The sequence below is a fragment of the Oxyura jamaicensis genome, chromosome 6 (genome assembly GCF_011077185.1).
Source record: "Oxyura jamaicensis isolate SHBP4307 breed ruddy duck chromosome 6, BPBGC_Ojam_1.0, whole genome shotgun sequence".
NCBI classification, from domain to species: domain Eukaryota; kingdom Metazoa; phylum Chordata; class Aves; order Anseriformes; family Anatidae; genus Oxyura; species Oxyura jamaicensis.
The window spans coordinates 13582686-13609062 of record NC_048898.1 but is presented as its reverse complement, the minus strand read 5'-3'; the positions used below and the strand labels follow the sequence as shown (position 1 = coordinate 13609062).

Here is a 26377-nt window from a genome sequence, read left to right as displayed (position 1 = left end):
AGGCCATGCCACAGTATTTCTTTAACTTTTAATTATGTTCTGATCCTAGTTGTGCTATGTTGGGCAAACAGGCAGAACAGGTCAGTAACTCAGTGCAGTGTACTTTCTTGTGAGTTCCTTGTGCACTCAGTTAAACAAAACTTCCAAGTTAGGTGTGCACAGCTGTTATATATGGAAATTAAAAGACAATAAAACTTGGTCTTTAAGCTGCTTAAAAATGTCTCTGCCCCAGATTAGAGGGAGAAATTCTGCTGCAAAATATGTCTGTATTATGCTAGTATCTTTCTAGAAAAAATATGTAAATGACATTTGTTTTTACATGAACGTATCTTTCTAAATTTCTTAATACAAATAACATGTTCTCCTTATTCTTGTTTAAATAAGAATGAGTGATTGGCCTTCTCACTGCTGTGGTTTTCCAGCCTTTCAAGAGAGGGCAGCTCCTTTCCTCCTAATTGTGGTGGTTGTAGTGATTTCTGGAAGAAGGTGTTGGAACAGCTGTCTTGTGAGTTTGCTTTCTAGAGGGATGGAGGTGTAAATTACAATATTGATGGCTTTCATTTTAATGTTGAGAACAGAGAGAAGATATTATACCTGGATTTATTTATTTAATATGAGGGACAGGATGCTCTTCATGCCCCAGAACCGTACTCTGGCTGGGCTAGCAATGCATTGATGTCTCAGGCTGGGTGTCTTGTAGCTCTGAAACTGAGCGAAATGACCTTCATACTCTAATGCAGGTGCTTGCCACACTCTGCATCAGCCTCATGGTCTCACTCTTGATTCCAGACTTAAAAAAAAAAAAAAAAAAAAAAAGTATAAATAAAACAACCACTGCTTTTTTTCTGTGTGGACAGCTTTGGATGCTAGTAATCCTATAAGGAAGGACAAGCATGCAATCTAGGTGCATGGCAGCGTGTGTCTATGCTTCCTACCAGTGTGAAGGGGAATGCTCTTGTCTGCCTATCCCAGCAGTCTCATTACAAAACTGCTTGAGGACTCCTATTCTTGCTGGTTCAGACTGTCATATATTCCCAAACCACTTCTCCTTTTATACCTGCCTCCCTTTCTTTCTGTCTCTCTCATTTGTTTCCCATTCTTCCAGCTCTTCCTTTGTGTGGCTGTATTAAACTCAAATAATGTGGTCAAGATACGCTTTAAATATAAGATAGGTTTTCAAAATAAACCATATTGTGCTAGTTCTTAAAAAGCCATAATGCTTTGTGGCAATATTCCCAAGATATTTATCAAGTTGTTGCTTCTCATTACATTCTTATATTGCTGGATTCTACTCTCGGGGACTGAAATTGGTGTTTCAAGCTTTTATTTGGAAATGAATGCTTCAAAGCTACTCAATATTTGCATCACTGCTGTAGGTATTTTTCAAAATAGCTCTGTTCTAATCCTCTAGGATCTCTTTATAAGAAACAGCAAACATTTTTGAAAAGCTACCAAGAAATTAGTGAACTTATTTTGTGTCCACCAATTTCTGATGTATCTGTTAGACAAAATAAATGTGGTGATGTTCCAGAAAATGCAGCAGAAAGACCTGAATTATTTCTTAAATGATATTTTGAGTATTATTTCAGTGATACTAATTCTGATTACTGAAATATCAAAAGTATCTTTGTCATCTCCGTTTGTGGATTTGTACTGAAGTCAGGTAATATTGCAAACAGCAAGGCACAATCAGGAAAACTGTAAATGTCATGAAAAGTACTGAGGTTCCCACTGGGTATGTTTGAAATATTAGGAACCTTTGTCCTGAACCTGTCTGCTTGACTTCTGTATCCCTATTAGCAGTAATGGCTTTTAATAATGTAAGAACTGGAACGTATCTTTGGGTCTGGACAAACTGAAGCTGTTTTATATGTGGCTTATGCATATGTGCTTTATATCATCTAAGACAATCTGCCATAACACAGGACAAAACAAGATGTTCTTTTTATATAAATAAAGCTTTTTTTAAGATAGAAATTGCCAATTGCAGAAATACACAAGTTGTTCATAGTTTATAAACAATAAACACTCCTTTTGGCAGGCTGCCATGCAGATCCTTTTCTGTTCAAGGTCTAAACTGTGAATGAGAAATGATGTGAAAGTTACAAATGGTATGACTAGTGGACCTGGCAGAGTTTGAAGTAATATTGGTGCCAATCCAGATGAATGTTAGACTCTGCTAGGAGAGGCTTGCTCAAAGATATAATACAAGTTACTGGAAGTGACTGTATCAGTGAAATGTGAAGTGAAATATACTGTAATCTTACAGCCATGAGGTCAAGGCAGAGCATCATCTGAGGCTTTTGCCACTCCTGACTTTAATGTAGTTGTGGGAATGCAGATAAGAGGTTACTTGTACATCTGGATTTCTAATGATTCAAAGTGCACTTAGCTTTATGCTTATAAGAGCAATTTGCCATAAAGTGAACCTTTTTTTTTTTTGGTGAAAATGTGGGAGGCTTAGGTCTCAGACATTACCATATCTGGCAAACAGTTGAAGACTTATTACTCTGAACCTGCAGCAATGTTCTTTCTCTGGCTTCCTCTGACCTGGCTTACTTGCTGGGGATCACCTGTGATGTTTTCTTTTTCTCCTGCTTGCGCTGCCAGTGAAAAGTGGATATACAATTTGAAACAGGTAACCCAGCTGCCTTGCATCACATGAGCATCGTGCTCAGGCTTAATGAGTTAGTAGTGGATTCATAGAATCAAGGAATGGCTTGGGTTGGAAGGAACCTTTAAAGACCATCTGGTTCTACTCCCCCACCATAGGCAGGGATGCCACCCAGGGCCTTGTCCAACCTGGTCTTGAACACCTCCAGGGGTGAGGCATCCACAGCCTCTCTGGGCAGGATTGTTTCTGTTTGTTGCTTGACCTGGTTTTCTGACACTGCATAAAATGCCTATAAACCATCTGTGAGGAAGCGAACAGTTGAATGAAGTTAAAATATTTAGTGAATTTATTTTAAGTCTTGATTTTAGGGAAGTTAAGAACCTAAACATTTTTAATGTGTTCATCTTCTTTAGTTAAATTGCAGCTTACCATCTCCATTCAGAATCTGAGGAATCGGTATGTCTTTAAGATCCAGTGTGAGTTACTCTCCCACCTCTGTAACCTAATCTTCTCTTCCTGTATAATTTATATACTAGAATTGTAATTCCCCATTGATTCAAAATCAAAAAGCCCATTGATTTTTGCTATTCCACTGTTTCAGAAATGGTTTGCTACATTGACTAAAGGCCTGAGCCGAAGCTCTCTGAAGTAAGTGGGAGTCTTTCAGATGCTTCTTAACAAGCACTGGATCAAATTCTAACAGGCACCTTTTCCTACTAAAAACCAGCAGCAAAACCTCTACAGATTACCAATAGGGGAATACTGTAAGGAGAACAAATTCGTGTTTATACACAGATTTTCTCTGAGGAATGTTCCCTTAGTGTTAGGGACAGCAGTATAATAAATCAATTATCAGATTAAAACCAAAATAATTAATATGCAATTATGACAGATGTCAGGCTCATTAATATGTAAATATTCATAAAATAGCTGTCAAGTTGCACATTTGCAAGATGAAATCTTTAAAAATGAACATCCCTCTGTGTTTGCTGAACATAAGGGCAGGAAGTTTCTGATTTGGTTGGGGAAAAGAGCAACATGTATTTCAAAATAATGTTGCTTTCGTTTATCAAATACATGGTCCCAAGAGTGAACAATGAGCTGTGATGTGTATAAATAAAGTCTCTCTCAGTATTCCGAAAGTTAAAAAGTTTACTTAAAATTGGCAAAACTAGTGTAAATCTGAGTCATTCAAGCTCTGATAATATTAATATATATATATGTACTTCTTCAGTTTGTTACTTCACTATTTTCACTAGTTAATCATTCACTAATTAAAAATCTGGGTTAATTAGTATTTCCACATCAATCATGAATTAATTTTTCATCCTTTGACTTCACTTAATCGCTAATTCATTGCGTATTAACCACTCATAACCAGATTTACACATTAACTACTGTTAAGTTAACCTATGTAAATTCATTTCTCCTCTGAGTTAATTATTAATTAATTCATTTGAAAATTATTCACTAGCTATGCCTACTTCATTAAATTCCACCTTACAGTCATTATCTAGTCTCCTGTTAATGATTGAATAAACTCCTTCCTCTGATTTTTAACTAGACATCTGTTATTAACCATTAAATAACACCATAATTGGTATACCTCTTCAAAACCTCAGTTTACATGTGTCTGGGCTCCTCTCATTGCCATGTAGCAGTAAATTAACCCTGCACTTGACAACTTCATTAAATATAACAGGGCAATGTCTGAGCTGTATTAGACTTTTACCTCCTTTGCTAATGGCCATCCTACTGTCAGAATGAAAGCACCACTCAGGAATGAATGCTATTGGTTTTGGAGAAGATGTGGGCATAGCAATATGTCAGCAGGTCTAGTCTTTTTTTTTTTTTTTTTTTTTTAAAAAAAAAAAAAATGTCTAAGATGTGGCAAGCCTGACTTGGAAGTTTTCCCCCAGCTTTGTTATAGCTATGCAATAGACTTTAGACTTCTGGCTATTAAATCCAAAACGAAGATATTTTTTTTCAGAACAAAAAAAATAAGCAGTATGGCAAGATGGATGAATAGAAGGAGCATCATGAAATCTTCAGGGCAAAAAAGTTTAATGACAACCCTTCTGCTGAGATTTTTTTTTTTTTAAAGTAGTGGAGAAGAGTAACCTACGTACAATGATGTCTTGCAAGGCATATGATGACAACTCTGAATACTGAGCTGTTCTTAGATCTCTACTTCAGCAAAGGTGAGAGGAAATGCTATGTAATCAAGATTTCTGTTGTTGCCCACAGGACATTTGATGTGGCTAGCATACCTTCTTAAATTAAAATGGATAGATGCAACCAGTCCATTTCATGCGGACTGCTGGAGGGTCCTTATCATTATGTCTGGTGGAAGTCCTATCAACTCTAAAAGAAAGTCTGATGTATGTACTTTGAAGCTTTCTCAGTATCAGTCCAAATCACATTATTGCATGTGGCATCCTCCTGGTAAATAGAAAGAACTAGTTAGAATTTCTCTGTTAAAACACTTCACGAAGAATACAGAATCTTCTGTAAGAAGGCAGTTACAAAGCCCATAGAGAGAGAACAAATGCTAGCTACCTGTGAGGTACCTAATCCTGTGATGCAATCAGTTGAATTGGTGCAAAATAAAAGGCTTTGCTATTTTAAATCACCACATTTTTCTTTTTTAAGAAAATCCATCCCGCAAACGTTCTCAGAATGCTTTCTCCTAATTTTCTGTGGAAAATAATGTTTTAACTATATTTCCACTGGAGGGACAGCTGCTGCAAAGAACTGAATATCTTTCACCCAACTCCACAGAGAGATTCAGACTGTTACTTGGAATATAGTTTAAATGCTTCCAGTTATTAATATGCAGTTTTAAAATCTAACACCTGAACACTTTAATTTGAGACTTCTTAAACAAGATTTTGAAAATTGTAATTACTCCATAGAATGTAGTTAGAGGTTTAGCTGAGAAGAAAGCAAGCAGAACATAAGTCTGAGATCTTCAGTTAGCATGAAGGGATTGCATAATCTGTATACTTGATAAAATTGAATTCTAAACTTTCTTTTGAAGAAGTGGGAATTTAATGAAAGTCCCTTGACTTCTTAACAGTGGAGTTGACTTCTTAACGCTAGAATCTGCACTGTCATTGAGGTTTCAAAACAGAACATCTGGTCCAACCACCAGAACATCTGGTTCACCCACTAAACCCTGTCCTTGAGTACTACGTCCAACCTTTCCTTAAACACCTCCAGGGGCAGTCACTCCACCACCTACCTGGGCAACCTATTCTAATAAACTTGAATATATATCTAAAAGTCTCTGTTTAATATATTTAAACAAAATGGGAGAGGGAGATGCATTTTGTTTTCCCCATACAATTGAAAAACAGAAATGTCTCTGTAATGTTCATATCCATTTTGTTATCAAAAGTGGCTATTGTAAAAAGGAAAAAAAAAATCTAGTTTCGGCCACAACTTGTTTCTTTTGGGAAGTAGAGTAGAGGGTGACATTTGTCTTATGATTGATGTTCACGTGCAGAATATGTACTTAAGTTTTCACCCTTTGAATAAATACTTTCCTTCAGTCAGTAATATTATCACAGAAAAACAAAGAAAAATAGAAGACTCAGATATGTGCTGCATCTAAGTTAAGCCAAAAAAAAAAAAAAGGAAATGCCAGTTAATGATTTCATAGAGGAGCAAACCAATTTGTCAAAAAAAAAAATCATTCCCTGAATTAGAAGTAGAGTTTTATTAGTATCAATTTACTGAGTGTCTATACATAATGACAAGAAAGCTTTTCTCAATATACAGGTCTGAACCTCTGGCCTGTGGTTGAGAATAAGTGTATGGCAATAACTAGTGTAGCAAAGGGGTGACAGCAAATAGGAATTTCCTTGCCCCTTCATGTTTCATATTTTCTGCGTGAGAATTCGGAGTGTCTGTCTGGGTAAATGAGAAAGGGAATCTGAGTTGTCCCATTTGTTTTACTCACGATTGTTTCAGTTTTTTTCCTAAATTATATAGTGAAAGCTCTTCAAAACCTTTATGCTAAGTGGCTGAACACAAAGTACTCCTGGATAAGCTAATTACTTCAGAAAATCTTACGTCTTTTATCACTTTAAAAACACCATTTTGTAGTGTATTAGGGTGTGAAGTTTTGTTACATCTAGCAGTTTGACAATCTTATCTGGTGTTGGCCTTTCATTCCTTAACAACTGGAATGTTCACTGACTTCACATTTTCTTCAGTGTCAAAAGACAACTCTGATGCTGGACTGTTACAGAAGCTCTGAAGCCATGCATGCAATTAAGAGCAGACCTAATGACTGTGCAAGGAATTACTTTCATGGGATTAAAGATATTTCTTTTTGAAGGCAAAGCAAGCCATGAAATAAGATACGGTAACAATACTGAGACTTATAAACCCTTCTAAGCAAAACTGTAGATGAATTACAATCAGAAGAACCAGTCTTAAGATAGCAAATATTAACAGCAGATTTTATATATATATATGATATTATAACAATAATAAAGTCTGATTAAGGAAGTAGGAAAAGGGGAGGGTGGGGGGAGCGATGAATAAATGCATCAGAAACTAACAAAACTGCTTTAGAAAAACCACCTTCAGCTACAAAGATAAATCCATAAACAGCCTTATGGACAAGGAGCTACTTAAAGATTTTGTAAAGGAAATAAAAATGGGGAAAGTGAATAAATAGATGAAAATCTTAAGAATGAGATGAATTCCATCTGTGGCCAAAGGCATCAAAAGACAGACTGAAAAGTAATTGTTAAAATTAGAACTAGTTTGGCAGGTATAAAACCAATGCTTTATTGCATTCATTCCTCTGATATTGGCAGTTTTTCTGTAAGCAGCTCTTTCAATCTTTTACCCTTTTTAAAGCAGAATTTTGATTTTTCTGTTTAACTGTTTCTCTTAAACTGTTGTTTCAAAGACTTGTGATGCACTTTTGATATTATCAAGTTATCTGACTCCATGGAGAAGCTTAACACTTGGACAAGATGACTCCTGGATTTGCACATCATTGAAAGAAAATACTATGATATTTTTTTATTTTTTTATTATTTTTTTTAAGGGAAATAGGAGCTATTCATTGTTTAGATAAGCATTTCCTAGTAGCATAGCCTGGCTGACATTTCAGGATGAACTTGTTCTATATTCTGCTTCTTTACAACCCGTGCCGATCTTTCAATATATTTCCTATAGCAAGAAATCTCCCTACTACATCCTAAAATGTCATGCTTTCTGCTAAGCTACACAGTTTTCAAGTACTCAAATCTCATTGCAGCTGTGATGCCATAGATGCCATAACATGCCCATGGCATGTTATTCTCTTCTTACAGATTGTTTTCCCGTATATGATGTAAGGCTATATAAGAGTGTCCCCTGTATGTATTTGAAATATAAAGTCTGAAAGTGTTGGTGTTGCCTCCTGCGCTCACAAAGATGGACAAAGCGGTGGTTCAGTATTGTCACATGCAAGGATGATTGTTAAATGAGGATGCAGGCCTATCTAAATTTGTGTCATTCATGAACTTCTAAATGATAGTTGTTTCTGCAAATAGGTTTCCCTAGGGTGTTACAGCACTAGGTCATAGAATGAACATAAACATCTGCAATTAAAATACATGCTATTTTCAGTTGTTCATTGTAGTGTTATATCCTAGGCTTTATACTTGGTTTAGGAACCAATAATTTGTTTATCTCCCTACTTATTGGTTCATTTGATAGTTGACAATATAAACATCTTATCAGTCAAATCTAGTCAAATAATTTCTAGTCTGACAATACCAGGAGAGCTAAGTACTTTCATATCAATACAGAATTACTGTTATTGATACCACTACTGACTGCAGAATGCTTTTCATGAAAATTAAGATATTCATATTGTGGCTTTTGAGTGCTTGATTTCACATCAAATATTGCCAAAAAATGTCATGTACCTGATATGTGCCTGTGAAAACATCAAAGACAATAAAAATAATTCTGGACTGTGTTCTCATGTTCTTATAACTTCTAGGAAAAATAAGGAAAATGTTACTTATTTTGTTCTCTCCTCATTGATATCTCAGAAATTACAGAGCAAATTTATGGTAATAGTAACAAGATGAGAAATTATTTATATTATTTGTACATGTTGCATGTAGACTCCTGTTGGCTATACATTGAAGCAGGCTCAGATTTATACTTTATAATACCCAGTTTAATCATCTAAACTGTTGTAGCTGTGATGGAATAAAACACTAAATTTTGAGTGGTGGAACTGATGACACACTTCCTTGTTAATTGGCTGCATCTGGAGTAGAGGACTTGATGGAACTGAGTACATACAGCTGTTTTTAGCAAGTCTGAAGTATTTCACTTCTATAATGTATCACTTCAGTAAGAGACTTAGGGGGTGAACTGAAGCCAGAAAGCTTTTGTATGTCAAGTCACGATCAAATAGGTAAGACAAAATTCCTGGCACCAGAAGCTAGCATGAAAGTCTGAAATAAAAGCTGTTGTATATGATTGTTTTTTATTAAGTGGAAATATTTTTATAATTAAGCCATTATTTACTCTTCTTTTTGGGTATGTCTGAGAAAACTGATTAGGCAAACACTGTTGATGATTTGTTTAAAAATTTTTTAAAGGTTTACGTCATCAAAAACAGGGATTAGTCTACAATATATGGCTGTAAACTGCATTTGTTAAAGACTTCTAATGTTATTTCGTTATGAAACATGGAAGTGGAAAAGATAAGATGGTCTACTTTGGATTGCGAGTCTGAAAGCCATTCTTCAGCTAAGGGATGTTGTTAGTTAGTTACTTATTTACTTAATTACGTAAATGAATTTCTGATCTCTTGGGTTTAGGAGTTCAAGGCAGTCAAATATGATGTGCACTTGCTACCAATTCCTTCAGAAGGCAAGATTTATTTTTTTAAGTTCAAAGCAATACTGAAATGGAATGGTAGTTGAAATCATACAAATTCCTGAGACTTCCCAGAAATATTTTATTTGAAGGAAAATATTTTTATTTTACTCTTTTTAAGTTAAAACTTTGATGTTTTAAAGAAGTGGTGGTTTTCTAGATGTAGCTCTTAAAAATAATTAAATTAAAATTTTCCTTTTTTTTTCTTACAACATAAAATTTCATTAAATGTTTTCTTGTTTGTTTGATTTTAATGATCTTAAACTACTATTATACTTTAAGATAATACTATAAGATAAACTACTATTATACTTATTGATATTCTTCCAGTATACTCAATTGCCCCCTTTTGTTTTTTGTTTTACACAAAACACTGTGTAACCTGGAACAGATTGTTTTGTTTGTATGGGGATCTTGCGTAGATTTGATTAACACTACACTGTCAAGTCTTTAGGGTCAGGGCAGATTGTATTAGAAGCATGACAAGTAGTTAATGAATTTGCATTGACTAATCCATACAAAGCTAAAGATTTTTCTGTCAGGATTAATGTCCAAAACGAGTAGGGCACACTATTTGATACATTATCTTACACTGAATCACTCTCTTATTGTACGTAAGATTAAAGAACTGTTATTTTGTTTCCTTCTATAGATATACAACTGTTTTTTGCTATGGTGCTGATGTATAGTCATTGCATTAAGAATTCATTTAATCATCAGTAATGTCCTGTTGCAATTCCTCTCTATAAGATATGTGTACTTGCAGTAATGGGATAAATACAGAGTCTTGCAGATGTTCATGTCATAATAGTTACTGCTGCTGTGTAGCTATTCAGAATATTACAAATTTTTATTTATGCCTTCAGTTTGATTAGAACTGTTGGAAGACCTGGTGATGAAACATATTTTATACTTTCAGTTGCTGTCCAGATAGCTTGTGACCATAAAGAGTTGCTGTTTATTAAAAAATTTAGTGGCCTAAATGAAATGAATACTCGGTGATCCTGTGTTATTTCAGGAGGCATAACTTAGCTGAAAGAATTGTTGGAATGTAGGGAAATAGGGCATTGCTAGTTTTTTTTTGTCAAAACAGTAAGAAGAGAGAGGATACGTCCCTGGTTCTGAAGAGAAGGGTTAAGGAAGATGACTCATCAAGTTTAGAGCACAATTTTGGAGACTATGCGAAATAAGCCAATGAAAAAATATATCATAAGAGAAGTCCATTTAAATCCCTGTAAAGAAATTAGTCCACACAATAGCAACAAATGCTTAAAGAGAGCACGATAGAGGAGAGGTAGGGCAAGCTGTTCTCTTTAAGCATTTTTTCCCTTTATTGTTAAAAGTTGATTGCTACACTTAAACCGTGTAGCTGGCTGGCAGAGACTCACCAGATCTAATGCAGCACCTTTAAATAGTGCAGTTTGTGCTAGTTATGTTTCTAAGAGGACAGTGAACAAATTGTGAACTCTTATTTACATCTTCATTACTTCCAGTTGTCTGTTATATATAGAAATGGCTATGTAAAAAACGGCAAAATTTCCAAACAATGAATCAAAATAGCAAAATTCATTTCTAAGTAAGGAAAGAGGTGATTTTTGTTGTTGTTTGTTTTTGATAAATTAAGCTATTAGCTTGACAGCTCTATAAAAATGAGTGTTCAAGAAAAACACTAATTACTTAACTTAAAAATCAAGGCTTTGGGTTTATTGTAGTTAAATGGAAGTGGCATTTCTGTTCTCTGTAATGGTCTTTAAAAAATAATAAAAATACATTGTACTAGAAAGATTAGAAAGCAAAACAGGAAATGATAATGCTGCTCTACAAACCCATGGTATTTATGCATGTTTAACACTGCAGTGCTGATCTTTCCATTTTTTATTTTTATTTTTTAAAGTAGAATTGAACAAACTTCAGAAAAATACAGTCAACAAGGATGTGCTAAGTTATGGAAATTTCATATGAGGAAAAACTAAATTTGGTGAGATTTCTTAATCTGGGATGAGAGAACTCAAAAGGTGTGTGAATAGAAGAATTAATAACTTTAAAAAAATAAAAAACTTTTCAAATTTTTCCATGTGGAAGTATGAGTAATTGTCACCAAATCAAATGTTCTGAAGTCCGTGGATGACACCTCCAGCTCAGGGATTTGCTGACAGCTTGATGAACATAATTGAAAACTTTTTTTAGTTTAAAATTATTTTGTGAGAAGTGGTTGGAAGTTACTTTATCATGCATCTGGGTCCCTCTTCCTCTGTTATCTAAGAGAGAAAGTTCATATTCTGTGTAAGAGTGTTTGTAATGAAGTCCTTTTGTTTTGTTTTCCCATTTTAAGAGAGATCTATATCTTTTAGTTCAACTAGTTAAATTACTCCTTGGGAACTGTTTTGTTGTCTGAGGCCCAAGTCTAGTTTACTCTCTATATGAAGTCATTGCACAGAAAATGTCTGGCAATATCTAAAAAAGCTTTAGTAGTCTCAGTGCTGCTTAGAAGTATCCAGAAGAATAATATGATAATATAAAGAATAGAAATTAGTTCATGAATAATATTCGCCTATAAGATAAGAGCATTGGAAGGCTGTAAATAAATATTTAGGGAACATCTTCCAAAAATGGAGAATATTAAACATGATTTACCTTGCTAGTAAAGCTGTTGGCTGTGCAGATTACATTCATCATTTTCACTTATTACAGCCATCTCAAGATGAATGTCACTGGCTGACACCAACCGTTTGGTTCCTAAGGTGAATGTGATTGTACACCCCTTGTAAATACTACTCATTTATGTCTCCTGCTGTCTAATTTTTTGATCAGCTCTCTGCTGTAAATACCAGCCACCTACTTTCATACCACATGGTACATAATGGTGCATTTAGGTGTTGTATATAAGTGCTTTCACAACTGCTACAGCTAGTTTAAACTGGGGATAGATCTCTGTAACTTAGATAAATCAAACGGAAACTCTCTCTTCAGGGAGAACTCTAACATTTCCGCTACCCACGAGCTTGCTCAGGCTCTTATATCTGTGTGCTTCTCAGTTTCCCATTCACGACCATGGAATTAATCCATGCCAAATGTTCTCTTTTTATATTTTCTAAATGTTAGTAAATTATTTTTTATCACTTTGTACTCGATTGCTTGTATGTGTAGTGAAATCATTCCTTGTGTATCTTTTTATTCTTCTGTTTTGCCTGTGGCTTTTTGAGTTCGGTGTTTTTGATAGTCAATTGAAATAGTACTGTTTGTGAATCTGAAATATCAGCTCTTGCAGTGTAGTGGTGAAAACTTCATAAAAATGTTACAGAACCTATATTTGGGTTGGAGTGCGAAGAGAATGAATTTCATCTGTTATTCAGAAGAGATAGTTTAGTTTCATATGATATTCAGAAAACTTGGGTGTTTTTCCCTTATCAGGATGCCCTTGCTATCAAGACTCTGTTGCTATTTCTTTGTCAAGAATAAGGAGGGGAGGAAAAAAAAACTTATAAGAACTGTTGTACTGCATCAGAATACTACAGATAATGCTATTTGCATTCTTTTAAGCTACAGATAAAATTGAGGCAAATGAGGTAATGATAATGGTGCCCCATTAAACTCCTTGGAGTTCTAAGAGGAAGGAGCACTCAAAAGTGTAGTGGTGGCAACAGCTTTAAGAGCTTCATCGAGGAGGTGAAGCAGTACTTAGCTTTGCCATCAGATTCAGAAAGATTTCTGTTTAACCCATGAAATACTGTATTTTTGACATAAATCTGTGTAGTTGCTAAATGTCTTTTGAACATATTTGATTTCCATCCAAATATGATGATTTCTCTGTGGTTAGGAAATAATTACTTAAATGGGAGATCGTATCCACGCCTTAGTCTGCTGCAGTATGGCGCTTTTGCATATTGGGAAGCAGGGGGAACAAATTTGGAGTGTTATGCAATTGTGTGCTTCCATGCCAGAGTAGTGCTAGTGGGGACAGCTGTAGTTTCCATGTCCTCACCTGCCCCTCCATATCTGCCTTCTTAAACACTCTCTGTAGTTTAAAATGTTCACTCTGTCAGTCACTGTCTGTTATGTGGTGCAGACAGTTCAAGTATTGTTTTATATTAATAAATGTGTGATAAGACTCCTATTGCTTCCCCATGTGGAAAGCCACTATCCCATGCTTTGAAGACAAATACTTGTTTGTATTGCTCATACTGTGTTTTATTTTTCCTTTTTTATTTTTTCTCTAGTTAATCAAACAGCAAGAAAAAAGGGAGGTCTGGATTTAGATGTCATGAAACTGTGACAAACTGAAAACCTCCTTTGGCGTATTCTTCTGCAACACCAGGTATGAGGTATGGTGCAATGGAGGGGAAGAGTCCAGCTTGCTTCACAACTCTTGTCTGGAGCTGCCTTACCTCTCAAGGTAATCAATGCTTCAGCCCACAGGTTAGAGGTAAGAATACAACCGTTAGCATTGGGACGGATGAATGCAAGTGTAACACTAAGTTCCCATCAGCTCTACATTAATCAGGATGAGGCAATGAGATTCTACCCCAAACTACATTTGTTCTCTCATTTTGGTCATTGCAATCACTTGTCAGCTGGCCCATCAGCATGGTGAGGTTGTAATGCAGAATGCAGTCAGCCGGGGTCAGTAAATACAAAGCCTTATGTTGTCACATCTTGCAGCTTCACAGATTGCTTTGTTAGGAAAAACATTTTTACTAGTAGTTTAGTGCAGCAATAGAACAAGTGATCCAGAGAGTTTGGGCAATTTGCTTGAAGGCTCTTGGAACTTGCCTGGACAGCACAGTTTACCCAATCTACTCTTGGCAGTAGTCTGTTGTGAGGAAGCAGGGGCAGCTCTCTACCATGGAAGTTGTGGAGTTCACCAGAAGAAAAAAACAAACAAACAAAAAAAACACTGGAGACCTCACATCTTTCTTTGCTGTTGTGGCAGATTAGTACTATAGTTGTTTAGCTATGTTGTACAATGTATTTGTTACATCTGCAATGAGTTACAAAAATAATTATTATTGCAGTTACTCTGGTTTGCAGAGTACTCATGATTTATGCCTGCATGGTAGCCCACTGAAGGATTCTTGTGCAGGTTTGCATTTGGCAACAAGGGCTGAGTATTGAAAGGGGCATGTAGAAAAGGGATGTTGCAAGATCCTTTACAAAATGGAGTGTTTTTTTCTTCCTGCTTCCAGATATATAGCAAATATTCTAATCTTGTTATAGAATAACCCATACTGTCATAGCTGGTATGATACTAATAATTTAAAACTGGTATAGTCTAAGTATTTGTGCACTTGTGGAAGTGCATGCACACACGAAAGTGTGCAGCACACTTGCACTACAAGTGTTAAACATACTGTAACATTTTTGACAGATTTCCAGCAGATGAAAAGCATTAGAGATACCACTGAATGTGAGGCTGGTCTGGATAACCTCCAGAGATATTTTCCAGCTAACATTTCTGTGATCAGTCTCTGAGTCACTCTTCAGGAAAAGCGGAGTATTGTCATACTAGAATAGATTTAAGACTGACTTAAGATCAAAGGTAGTCAATTCTGTAGGCATTTTAAAACATTCAAGCACATTAACAAGCAACTGCTTACACGCTAAGAATTCTTGTATTTCTTATGGATTTATAAAGCCAATGAGTGTCCATGCTTTTATTCAAGTAGAACTGATGAAGCAAGTACATGGCTTACTATATTTTTGAGACTTGCTTTAAAGATATATGAGGACTTCAGGGTAGGCACTGCTGTATATGTTTGTACAGTCCATGATCAGTGTCTATCAGCATGGTTATTTCACAAACAAAACATATAATCCTGCATTACAAAGTAAACTCTATAATGTTGTGATGAAGGATCCAAGAAAATAAAAGAAAAACATGTATATATACAGGGTATGATAATACAGGTACTAAGGTCAAATTCAAGAAACTTTCTTATGTATAGAGGAATGGTGTAGGACTAATTTGTATATATAATTTTTAAAATTATGTGTTGCTAGGCTGTTTCCATTGCTCAGTGAAGCACTTATTTTGCAACTAAATAGCATCATAGTCAGTACTGGTTCATTACTATCATTAAAGAACAGGCTAATTTCTTTTGGTTCATACTCCTCTTAGTGAGAAGGATTTAAAATATATTTTTAGATATGCATATATAAACTTATTATTCATATTGTATTTTTAAAAAATAAAGTATATATTTATAAATATACTATATTAGATTTTCTGTTATATACTACATGTATATACTATTTTGCCTTTCTTCTAATGAGTTCTTTGTTTCTAGTATCTATAATGACTTACTGAAGACTTGTGAACGTATTACAGATCCACTGGCTCTAGTATATAGCGTAGCTTGACAGAGGGAATGCACACAAAGTTACCGATAGAAAAGAATTAAGTGGATTTCATCACTTGACATCAAGCTATAATGAATCTAACAAACTCTATTGTAAATCTTAATAGATTTTAGATGCATCATGGCTTAGATTCATGAGAAAATAGAGAATTTCAATACAATGTTGTATGAGGAGGCTGTGCTGCTGGGATGGGAAATTTTCAAGTAAATGTTTATCTGTGGGGGCTTGGAGCAATATTTTACTGTCTAAAACTAGTTGGGTTTTGTTTTTTTTCAGAGCTAACTCAGTGTACTTACTGCACCATATTTTTTGTGTGACCTTTCCTCTTATACCTTGTGAAAACAAAATGTTGCTAATCTAGACTGAGAGTTTTTGCTTTGTATAATTTGATGTAAGTAATGTGGATGGTCTAATACTAAACAACGTTGTTTTAATTGCTTGTTCCTTTCATTATGACAGTTCCATTCTAGAGGAATATGAAAGTCAGAATTGAAAATATCTGAATTAACTGCATCCCAATATGAGTACAGTTTCATCATATAGCTAGAAAAAAAAAAACGATTACATTTTCATTTGATTAGACTCATGTTTTTAAAAGCTAATTGTTGGGGGTGAGGGGGATTGTAGGGATATGTAAAGACTTAATGTAAACCAAAAGTGAAAAAATATACTTTTTTCCTAGTGGAACTATATATTACCCACTTATATGTTAATTTATATTTTTACAGACAGACATATTGAACTTGGAACTCATGTTGGTTGTTCTTGTACTGTCTGTGTAGCAACCTGAAAGGGGAATGCATTTCTCTTGGTCCATCAAGGGAGTTTGTTGCTGCTACTTTTCATCAGTTCACACAAACTGCCAAAACCAATGTCTGCTTTGCCCTCCTTATGTCTAATGCACTTTCTTTATAAACTCTGGGGATTAGACCAAGCTTTTATAACTGGCAGCATGGCAGAGCAAGGGAGGAAGACAAGGAGGGGAAAAAAAAAAAGATACTAAAGCTTCTTACTAGGACACTAGGACCATCGCTTTTCATCAGAGCTGTCCTTGTGAAATGGTGATCCTTCCAGCAGCCCTTGGAAAGTTGTACTCCACCATTAAATGGAAAACCACAATTGTGCTCTGATGGATGTTCAAGATTACAGTATTTCTTATTCTCACTTTTGACAGTTTCAAATAAATGTCTCCCTTGTTTCCTGCTGCCTTACTGCTCCCCAAAAGTGCATTCACATGAGTGAAGAACTCACAGATTTGCTGGACTATCTGTTTCTGTTATGCCCTTTTCTACTATCATGAGAAGGCAATATTTCATGTACATCTCTTTCCTCTGAAATCCAATCTCCTTCCTGTCTGTCTCTTCATTTTCTGAATTTTAGAATCAGGGTGGATTTTGTTTTTCAGCTTGCTTATTTATCCATGAACCAACTCCTCTGCCTTGTGTTACTGCTTTTTCCATTGAAAGTTTCAGTCCTACTTATAACACGCACTTTATGCTTCTGCTCCTGACTAATTCCTTATTGGAAAAATAAGGAATATTTATATAAATAAGAAATAAGGAGATGTGCATATAACATCTCAATGACACTTTTGCTCATAGAGACTAATTACTAAAGTGCCTGCCACACACCACTTTCTGTTCTTTAGCCCATCCTATTTCTTTGATATTTCTCTACCTACAATTTACTGACTCCTCAAAGGGGAAAAAAAGTACATCTAAATGTATGCATTTAAATACTTTTTTTTTTATGTTTTCAGGTCTTGCATATATATTTGAGGGACTAGACTAAAAATCAGAAATAGGTATAGGTTGTGTACCACAGATACTTATTAAGGTCCCTCTTTCCTAGACAGGTACTGACAGAGTTAAGTGAGATCTCCAAATTATATATTCAACACGTGGCCAGGGTTAGGAATCTCAAAACAGCACCTACAGCATATACTATCCTCAGTGGGGGTAAAAATGCTATAAGAAATTCAGGAGAAGGGAGTACCTGAATTATGTGGAGATACATGTCTCCATAAGGCATATGGAGATAGAGTTTCAAACCCATTCTTTCCACCTCCACAAAGCTCACTGGTTCTTTGCCAGAGCCCCCTAGGACTAAATATTTAGTCCTGCATAGGATTTTCTAGTGTGTGCACTCTCCTTGCTGTGATGACATATATTTTGCATAAAATAATTAGAGATTCATAGGTGGACTGGGAAAACATGATCCTGCAGCTCTGAAACTGTGGTTGCAAGTGGGAGAAGGTGTAAGGTTTCAGTCCCAGACTCTGCTCAAGGACTGTCGTTTACAGGCAGGTGAAGACATTTGTCTCAACTGATTGTTATGAAAAGTTGGGGGGGGGAGGGAGCAGGCACACACCACCTGACACATACAGGAAAGTCTTGATGGTTTTCTTCTAATTAATTAATTAAACTATTTAATTCCATAAATCAAAAAACTGTGATACAACCTATGTCTGTAAAAATAATAATAATAATAATAATAAAATATTTCTTCCCTAAGGAGTTCCCCTTTTGTAAGTGTGATCTATAAAACACATCACAGCAATCTAGCTATTAGAACTTACATCTTAATAATTCCATGAGGTTAAATGAATTGGCTGTAGCTGCAGTGGTGGTACTTTGGTATTACTCTTCATGCAACTGTAAAATCATTTTAGACTGAAGACAAGACACTTGCACCGTATTTGAAGTTTTGTCTTTTTTCCTCTCCTTCCCAGCAACCTTGGTTAACATCTCATGATCGTTAAATAAAGATTTAGAAAAAAAGGAAAAAAAAAAGTAATGACAGAATTAAGATCCCTTTAAGAGCACAGTAGGGCAAGGTTTTAAAATATCGATGCTTATTTACTTACTCAGGATGAGTTTTGAGCGCAATGCAGAATTGATTGTAGGATAGGAAAGACTGGTAAGATTTGAAGGTCTGTTGATGCAGTAATGTGGCAGAATATAAACACAGGTTAGTAAGATCTCTACCAGTTTTTTTTGAGAAGATAGCATTTTTTTTCTATTTCAGTATTGCAGCACCCTTTTACAAGTCTGGTTTACATGGTGTTCTTTATTAAATCACCAATTTTGCACCAGTGCAACCAGATTGGTTTCAATAGAGTATCTTATGATTTCTATTACTGAAGGACAAAAAACTCCGTTCTTACACAAAATAAATGTCTCAGTAGGTTTCACTTTCCTGTTGTTGTTTATTCCATGTAGTATACTATCTTTTTCAGTAATCCTTTAATTTTTCCATTTTTATCCTTACCCGTCTATTTACTGACAGCTGTCTCTTTTGTTCAGAAAGTGTGAGAATAGCCGAAAGACTTTTATTCCTTCACTTTCCCTTTCCCACAAATAACAGTTAAAACACTAGCAAAGAATGAGTAAGAATAAAATGTTGAGAGAAATATATAGATGGATCTCTATAATGGTCTCAATAGTTCCAAGATAATGGAGCTGTTAGATCCACATCAGATCATGCTTGCTGATAAGTAGTCAGTACAATCTGTCTGCTGCTGTGAGATCATGTATGAGGAAAAAGGATTGTTTTCGCTTTAAGTGGCCTTATTTACATAGCTATTTTCTCCCCTGTCAGTAACAAAGCTATGAGATTTCTTTTAATGCACAAATTTTTTAAAAAAGTCTGTGTTGCTACCCAGGCTTCTATTTTTTCTTTACTAGTAAGCAGCATCCATTTTCTCCTTGTGTTGCAGATCCTTTTTCCTTATTTTATTGACTTCATGCCTTTACCCAAATCAGCACAGCTTTTAATGTAACTTGTAAGCCTGTCATTAGGGACTTGATGGAAGCCTTCCTCAAATTGTAAATAAATTATACTTTATGTACAGCCATTATCATCTTTCTCTGGGGGTTTCAATGGCTCCAAGCTTTTGTGGTATAGACCATATCCCTTTAGGCAAGATATCCCTTCAGGATATTTCCCTTCAGGCATGATATGCTGGTTGTAGTCATTACAATATTACTTTGATTATTCTCCAAATTACCCCTCATTACTGTACATTTTCTCTGCTTTTCTCATTACAGATATAAACATAGCGTGTCTGTTGTGTTTTCAGTCAGCCCTCCATTCAACTCTGTAATAAACAGCTTCTCTCAGTAATTTTTAATGTCTTAAGAAAAAAGAGAGACCCGATTTCTTGCTATGTATGTTAAGTTTAAAATAAAGGGAAATCGGAATATGTTTTTTTATTTAATTCAGAATTCAGCATGCTTAAGTAACTAATCAGCTGCAGTAGCATATTATAAAAGGCATCTTTATGGTTCTGTTAGGAAGTATTGTGAAATAGTCCTTGCTCTACTTCTTGATTGTCAACTGACCTGGGCTCTTTCAAAGCTATAATAAGAGAAGTGAGTTCCAGAGTTGAAGGGCCTTTGCTGAGAATTTCCTGTCAACATTCCCTGACATTTATATTTAGGGACTCAAGTGTTGCAGCTGACCTCAGCTGTCATGGTGGAACAAGGGGAGAAGTAGGTTACTTAATTACAGTCATTCAAAGCTTTGACAATGCTTAACAAGTTCTCTGTTATGGTTCCCATTGGGTTACATGATTTCATGGACATGAATGCTATTGTCTGTTACATCACGTCCTATGGGAACATATGAGGATTTATTATACAGAGAAAAATTTGTATGGCAGCATCTTGAACCGATATATTCAGAAATGTCTTATGACCTTAACGACTTTCTTTTTAGTTCCTTTTAATGTAGAAGATATACCCCCAGCATATACATGTAACAGATACAATAAACTTCTGTCAGTACTAGTCTGTAATTACTTTTTTTTTTTTTTTTTTTTTTTACTGTTGAAGAATCACAGAAATTTGAGTCTCCATTTAAAAATATTTTCTTTCTTCAGTGCCTACCATAGAAGACTATAAGGGTCAAGTGTTCCTCTTGTCATCACTTTTCATAAGCTCATAGGTTAATCTTCATTTTCAGCAATCTTTTCACTCACTGGCCACGTATAATGTAGCTTTTATTCTGTTTACACAGAAGACGTTATCCTTGTATTTGAAGTTGTGTTCCAAAGAAGTCATAAAACAAGTCTTGGGTAAATTCCTTTGGAGGAGTTTCAGTTTTACAAAACTCACGGGAACTACAGGTTTTCTGTGAAACATCATTAACCAAATAATTTCTTCCGTACACTTTTTTTTTTTCCTTTTTTTTTAATGTTTGATCACGTTGAAAGTTTTCAGCAGCATTAGCCATACTTTCAAGCTTTCAGGAAGAAGCTTGGTACCACATGGAATTTCAACATTGTTCTTCTGAAGCTTACCAAGTTCCACTTTGTATAACAGTCAGGCTACGTAGCTTATAACATGATTGTAACACAAGTTAATTACTGAAGTATATCTTTTCTTACTCTTGTGTGAGCAGTAACTGAATGGTAATAGTGGTCTTAAAACTACAATCAGTGGTCATGAAAACAGAACCTGAATTCATCCATGAAATATTACCACACATCTCCCCAAACCATTTCAGTAGCTGATGCAAAATTTACTAAAGCAAAGTAAGAAGATATTAACGTGCACCTCCATGCTTCATCATTGGAGATTTGTGTGCTATCCCTTTCTTTATTTTTCACATTACCTCTATGTGGTTACATCCAGGAATTTGACAGACTATTCTGCTACTATGCTGCAGTAGCAGACAGCTCTGATTGGAGGCAGGAAGATGACTTCAAAAAAATAAGTAAATAAAGCTCTTGACATCTTCCTGTGGAACTTAAAAGAAGTTTAAGCAAAGGTATAGTTCTAAAGGACACCTTTAATTTTAAAAATAGCCTTTCTCTCAGTCAAACCTTTGGTTCTTTTTGAGTCACATATTTCACAGAACTTGCAAGAACATAAATTATTTGTGAGGCTTCTGAAATTTCATTTATGGGACCAAAATGTTCAAAGGGTATTCTTGAGGGACTCAGGCCTTGCTCACAGAAGAAATCTGCCCTGGGAATATGCTTAGTGATTATACCTAACAGAGCCCGATCTGGCAATACAAGATAAGCAAGTGTTTATTCCATATAAACGCTGATAAATTAGGGCCTTTATTCTTAGTTTTCTGATTAGCCATCTTTGTATCTCTTGGTAGTCCTCCACAACATTTAATGTCAGTTTCTGAATGCTCCTGAATCTATGGCAGTGCTTCAGCATCACTTTGCTTGGCTGCAGGTAACAGATGCTTGGTCCTAGCTTTATCATGACACAAGCGGATTTTATGCTAATAATATTAGGTTATTTTTCTTGTTAGTTTTCTCTTTTGGGAGAAAAAAACAACAACAACAACAACAAAAACTTCTAAAAGGATGTTCTACAATTAAAACCAATTAAATTACATTAAAAATATACCTGTTGCTAATATCTATTTGGTTTCATTATAGATGACCCTGCTGAAAGGGATTAATAAATGTTTACACACAAATGACATTTATACATGTCTATAAAATAAAAATTAGTGTTCTGAGGGCTTGTTCTGTTGCTTCAAGGTACAAAATGATCTGGAATACAAGTCTAGATTGTGCCTTAGATTGAACAAGATTTAGGAAAGAGAAATCTGGGTTTGTCTGTCTCTGTAACCTTTGTTTTTGACGAGATGATGAAATCACATTTGTGGCTTTGGAGGAATTATGAACTACAGGGAAGAAAAAAAAATCAATCAAAAAACAAACAAACCCCCTTCAAATAGCAGCACTATTTGAACAAGAACTTTAAGTAGACATACATAAAGTGTCATTCCAAAAGACTCATTGTTGAAAAGATTTTTCTCCAATATGCATTATTCAAATCTTCCTTTGTATTTTAGTTTTTGATCTAAGATTTAGTGTAGTGAGAATTTAACTTTTATTTATATACAAGTGTCAGGAAACTTATGTTTCTTTTCACACTAATCCTTCTCATTGGTGAGGGCACCATTCAAATGAAAATTAAAATATTGTCTCTTGATAGAGACAGTAATTGTCATCACTGATAATTATGAAATACCCAGAGGAATTCCTGCCTAGTAATCAGGAAATGACTCAATTTTAATGTTATCTATGGCTATTACAAACCTGAAAGGAATACCTCATATACTGTCTTCTATGATCTATGTGATATCACAAATGCAAGTTTCTGTCTTCTTAGATCTAACATTTAATGAAAAATACACTACTTAATTTTAAGAAAAGTAGCTTTTTTAAGTTATTGGAATTTGCCTTTTTTTTCCCTTTAGAATGGTGTGCTGTCTTTGTCAGCTTTGATTTGCATTTAGAAATAGATCATTTTACCTCATTTTTTGGCTAACTTGAAGTGGAGTTTCAATCATCATATAAAATGAGACCTCTTAATCTTTTTTCAGAATTAATATATGAAAACCTGTCTTTTCCCAGTGTTCTTTCTCATGTGTGCATGTACTGTCAGATTATAAAGTAATTCAAATTTGTTAAACATGGTCAGGTTGATTAACAACCAACAATTAAATCATTTCCCAATGAAAGACCTTAATACTTTTAAATTCTTGCTATTGGGTTGTACAGATCTAGTACCTATAACACAGACCGCAACTGTAGATTTAGAGAATAGTGTTAGCTGTACTTTATCAAACTCCAGCAGAGTGTCCTGGAACACCATGGGCAGTATATTTGCCTATGATTCTATCTAGAGAATCTTTTATGAAAAACATTTAAGTAAAATATATCAAAATAATAACATATGATTATATCAATGGAAATTTCATGCTACGATGGTAAATTTGTACTCAAATGATAAATTTTCAGTTTTCCTGAAAGCAAATTGCACAGGTTTACTGATGTGTATGTGCTCTACCCAATTATGCAAAATAACGAGCACTGATGTGAACCTTTTGTGCAAGATAAACTAATCAAGATAAGAATACAACTGTCAATTGGTGAAGAGAAATACACATCATAAAACCTAATGTTGAAGAATTAAAGTAAATGCTGCATATATGACTGTATGTCATTACTACATTTACATTACATTTGCTCTCAAGGCAAATGTGATTAGGAATCCACTGTTAAAATGTTATCCTTTCCTATTTGGGATTGTAGAGTAACCAGCTGTTTACGTTTTTTACTGCCTGTTGAATAAAACCTGAATTAAGCACTGAAGAAGTTAAATGAATTCTGTATTTTTTTAGCTTGTCCAGTTACAGTTCAAAGTCTGATAGATTTAAGACATAGAAACAAAGGTCCTCTGTCATATACAGCCTGGCCAGCATTGTGGGAGCACTGCAAACTTTCCCCGTCTGATCTGTCAACCTCTGGAGGGCATGACGCTCAGCAGCTGATAAAGTGCTCTATGCTGAAACCAAAATTATGGGTTCTAATGAACCTCAGAAATGCTGCTGTCTTTGAAATGCGACTCCCTGTCCAGTGAGAAGTGGGCTGTTTTCACAATATTGAACAGCCACTAGATGATAATGACCTTCAATAGCTACAGCTTGGGGCTAGATCTGAGTTTGATACTAAGAGGTGAAAAGCTTTCAGACTCAGTACCAGTCCCTTGAGCCATTTAGTCCTCCCAGTGACTTATTTCTTGGTAAACATAAATCCCCTTTGTCCTCATAGTGCTTGTTACTCTGCAGCAGCTTTTGTACAGGCTTTGTATCATATCTGTATGGTAGATTTTCTGTTGTTTTGAACCCTAGTCTGTTCTCATTCATATCATCCGAAGGAAAAAAAAAAAAAAAAAAAAAAAGTGCTATTGGTATGAGAGCTTGTTTCAAAGTCCACCGATGTCAATTAGCTTTAGCTTTGCTGGGCTTTGAATCTTCAGTGAAAGGAATTTGTGCAGCTGTGTATTCTTCCTTTTTCTCAGTGCAATCCATAGCTCAAGCTCAGCATTGCAATGCATGTCTCAGAAGTCTAACAGGTTAGGCTCAATTCAAATCTATTGCCAATTTTGTCAGTCAAAGTACATCTTTAAAGCGATGTGTGCACGAGTGGTAAAAATAATCTCTCAGTTCTACTAACAGATCAGATTTTCTCATTAAGACACAAAAAGGATTCTGCCTGGGATTCTTCTTTCCTCTGTAACTTCTGTCTTCCTCTTGATTGAGTAGGTCAGTAATGTAAACTGATAAACTGCAGAGAAAAAAGAGGTGGACGTGAAGACTTTCATCATCACTTTAGAATGGCCTCTGGTGAAAGTATCTGTACATACATGCTTACACATCTTTGTTTTATATTGAGTATTTGTTAAATGTTTTCATGATAGCTATAAAATAAGGTACCTAATGTGCCCATGTATACTAGGGACATACCGTGATACTGTATGGTTACACTAGAAGTTACAGATCTAAAGCATCTTTGAAGTAATGTTTGTATCAAATATTCTTTACTTATCTGGAGTAGGAGCCATATGTGTAGACTGGCAAATGTAGAATCATTTTTTTTTTCTTCTAACATCAAATTCACTTTTATTGTTGTTATTAAACCACTAGCTGATTATTACTGTATTTAGGCTATACTTAGTCTCTGCACATGTATTCACAATTTGTAACTCCTGTTACAATGAAATTATTCAGGTCCATTCAAATATAGCTTGGCTTGGAATGTATATTTAATATATATTTTTATAGATGTACTTGATTGCAAGGCCCCAAGTAGATTGCAAGCATGATCAAAATAAGAATATAAGCCATAAAACCTTGTGTGCCTTTGTTGTTGTACTTTAATTCTGTTAATCGCCCTAGGTAAAGATTAGCTGCTGTTGTCAATTTAATTCAGCCTCAAACAAAGCAACAAGGTCACTTTTTTCTTTCCTTTTTTTTTTCTTTCTTTCCTTTTTTTTTTTTAAAAAAAAAAAAAAAAAAAAAAAAAAAAAAAAAAACAGGATTGAGTTGTCATGTAGTTCTAATAGGCAGCACAGGGAATCATTAGTCCACCTCAGCTCCCTGACTGATGGGCATTTCACTTCAGTCATCTGACTGAGCACTAGTGGCCCAGTACTATTGACACCATGTCAGAGCTGAGAGAAGATGCCTTAATCGGCTCAGACACTCTCTGCATTGATTTGACAAGTTGCTGTAATGACCTTCTTGTTTTTCTGAAGGATTACTGTTTACCCAGGGAGGTGCTGCTGAGTGCATGTACTGCATTGTCATGGAAACTATTATTGTTGCATCTTGATCCCATTAACGCTGTGGTGTGTCACACAGATATGAGAAGCTGAATATTTCAATGAAGCACAATCCACCTCAATAATACTAATCACTGACCATTCATCAGGCTTACAAACTTTGCAGCTAATTCTGCACAGCTTGGCCAACAGGAATTAAAAGTCCATAGTGATTTAGGGTACTGACCCTTCTTGTTTGTGTATTTCATGAGGCCCAGGTAGCTTCTTAACTTTAAAGGAAGAAAGTGCCACTGCTTCTTTTATTTGTTTGTTTTCTTTTGTATTTTTTTTTCTCTCTGATGTAGATAGTTTGCCAGAAATTTAGGTTGTTTTGTATTTGAAGGAAGAAAAAAAAAAA

General features: G+C 35.1%; 1 long non-coding RNA gene across 1 annotated transcript in view; it reads left to right on the top strand.

The window, feature by feature from the left end:
* The first annotated feature begins 9020 nt into the window (after nt 1-9020).
* The window catches only part of LOC118168742, a 54314-nt gene continuing 36957 nt past the window's right edge, over nt 9021-26377 (top strand). Inside the window, exons 1-2 of the long non-coding RNA XR_004751768.1 lie at nt 9021-9053; nt 13738-13913. This is a non-coding gene — a long non-coding RNA (uncharacterized LOC118168742). The remainder of the gene's footprint in view (nt 9054-13737; nt 13914-26377) is intronic.